The sequence below is a fragment of the Cryptomeria japonica genome, chromosome 3 (genome assembly GCF_030272615.1).
Source record: "Cryptomeria japonica chromosome 3, Sugi_1.0, whole genome shotgun sequence".
Lineage (NCBI taxonomy): Eukaryota > Viridiplantae > Streptophyta > Pinopsida > Cupressales > Cupressaceae > Cryptomeria > Cryptomeria japonica.
In genome coordinates this window covers 868,643,507-868,646,612 of record NC_081407.1, presented here as the reverse complement: position 1 = coordinate 868,646,612, position 3,106 = coordinate 868,643,507, and positions in this window count along the sequence as shown.

Here is a 3,106-nt window from a genome sequence, read left to right as displayed (position 1 = left end):
TAGAGCTTGGTGTAGGGGTTGGTACCCTAAAATAGAAGGGGTTGGTTCTACTTGGGTTGGTGACCTAAAATAGAAGGGGTTGGCGCTCCTTGGGTCAGTGCCCTAAATCTTTGTAATTTAGTGTTTTACCTATGAGACTAGATTGGAGCAATAGTGTCCAACAAACTTTTCTCACTGAGGTTTTTCCCACATTGGGGTTTCCTCATACATCTAGTGTTGTGAGTTTCATTTGTGTGATTCATCTCTTTGGCTTTCCTTCTTGCTTTACCGGTTTGATTGTTTAGTGCTTAAGTGGTTAACTGGTATTCTAAAGTTGCTTTGAAAGTCAAAAAGTTTAGGAACAACTAATTCACCCCCCTCTCAGTGATACTCTATGTTCAACAATGGGTATCAGAGTATAGGTTCCCAAATATCATTAAACCTTGGGTAGATTCTGGAATTTGGACACAATGGCAAGAAATGAGTCATCTTTCTCAAAAACCCCCATGTTTGATGGTTCTAATTATGCCTTCTGGAGCAGAAGAATGGAGACCTACATTTCCTCTGTGGGTTTTAATGTGTGGATGTCTGTCAAGAATGGTTATGTTGTTCCTAGTGTTCCTCCCATTAATCCAGATGTAAACAAGGAATATGAGAACAATGCAAAGGCCAAACATGCTATCTTGAGCAGGCTGTCTAATAGTGAGTTTGTCAAAGTCATGTACTATGTTTCAACAAAGGAGACTTGGGATAAATTGCAAAGGTTGTTTGAAGGAGATGCAAAAGTCAAAGAGGCCAAGCTGTGAGCACTAAGGGGCCAAATTTAAAGCATCAAGATGAAAGATGATGAAAAGGTTGTAGACTATCTTCACAATTTGATGAAACTATGAATACCATCAGAGGACTTGGCAAAGATATTGCAGATGAGACTCTAGTCAATAAGATACTTAGGTCTCTCACACCCAAGAATGATACTAGGGTGTTTTCCATAGAAGAAGCCAAGGACCCAAAGACCTTTACAATGGATTAGTTATTTGGCTCAATAACAACCTATGAGATGAGAACAACCGGTGACACTTCCTTAAGGAAAGAAGCACCATTCAACATCACAAAAAAGGGGAAAGAAGCAGCTACTCATAAAGAATCTAGTAAAGATTCTGATGCAAAAGTAGAAAACTTTGTCAAGAAGCTCAAAAGAGGATCAGACTGGTAAAAAGAAAAGCTACCACTTAAATGTTTCAACTATGGTAAGGTCAAACACTTTGCTGCTAATTGTCCTCACAAAGAAATTAGTGGAGATGAGTCAAGAGAGTTGAAAAAATCTGCCAGAAAAGATAGAGAAAGAAATGACTATCGGCAAGGAAAGAGAGGCTACCAGAATCAGAACAGTGTATATACTATTGAGGATGATACAATAGATGAAGAAAATGCACCAGAAAATGATTACCATGAGAATGGCAAAAAAGTCAATCTCTTCATGGCACTTGGTGAACTAGTTGATCAAGATGAGGAAGAGGAGGACATTGAGGCTGAAGTGGACTTGGAAGGTGAACTTATCAATGCTCTTAAGGAATTCAGCAAAACAAAAAGAGAAATAAAAAAGGTCAAGCTTGCTGTAGTAGATGAACAAGATCTCTTGAAGCAATCCCTGGATGAGTCCAGTCAAGTTATATCTAACTTGAAATTATAGTTGGAAGAACCTAAGAGGCTATGTGAAGCTACATCCTCTGATCTAACAAAGAAGTAAAAGGAGCATCAAGAGTTGGAAGAAAAGATAGTGAAGCTTAGAAAGGAGCTTGAAGAAAGTAAGAAAGAAATAAAAATAAGGAGCAAATATGTAGGCAACACCAAGGCCTTAGATAAGATGCTGAGAAAACAGAAGCAATCTAAAGGCACTAGTGGTTTAGTCTTTGAAGTAAGTCAAAGTGTTGGCATTGTGTTTTCATTGATTTCAATCGGTATGGGATGACAACTAGTAGATGAGATGTATGTGCAACACTACAATGGAGGAGTACAAGATGTGATATCTCAGATATCACCTTGTGCTGCAGAACACTAGTAATGTAAGAAATATGACCTCAAGAGTCACCTCCACAAAAGATAATTCCCAACTTGTGTGATGAGATAAGAGAGGTGTTTGAGTGGTTGTTTATGATGAAGAGGTAGAATGTTATCTGAATCACATCCACACTGAAAGAGAAGATTGAACAGGTCACCAATATGATGTGAGGTTGTTGAACAGCAGAACTCCCACCAGAGTCATCATGAGAAGTAATGACTAACAGTGTATGTGCTAACACCAATTCACATATGTTTGTTTGAGGATATGCTACACAAATAGGGAACTCACATGAGCAGATGACAAGGTGTTCCTCCACCACGTAAGTGGATCTTATCCCCTATATGCATTAAGTGCATTATAGTTTGGTGGATAAAAGTAAATAGGTAAAGGAAAGAACTTGAAAGATCACTGTAGATCCACCAGCAAACCGAGGGAATGCCTTAAGTGCATGAGATTAGGGTTATGCACTAGACCGACAAAGAAGGTAGGCTGAGCAGATATATTCAGAGGAGAATGGTCTGACCGATGAAGGAGTCTAGTGAAGGATGATGACATATCATCAAGAGTGATAACTGATATGTAAAGCTCACCTGTAATATGAGCAAGATGCATAATACAAATATGATAAGGTTACCGATACAATGTGTGACACCGACGAGGTTAACAAATCAACAGGAAAAAGGAACTAGTTGAGTGGCTGATCGATGATCCCATTTGAACCAACATGAAGTGCCAAACTGGTAGTTAGTCGATATGGATGTCACATGAAGTCAACGTGGTGAACATGTGTTTGGATAAAGATGAAATGTACATTGACAGGGTTGTTGTAGGGTTGGTCAAATAAAATGAGATGTCACTCAAATCATAGCACATGTTGTAGAGCTATTGCAGGGGTTTAAGGCTCGAGGTCTGGAAGATAACAATGAGTTAGCTAAGAGAGATTTAATAGATTGAGGTGATGGTAGAAACAACATGATAGATCATTTTTGATTGACCAAGGGATCAGCTATGCGGGTAAAAAGTAAGTCGCCAGAGATGAAAGGCGTGATCTAGGAGATGCACAAA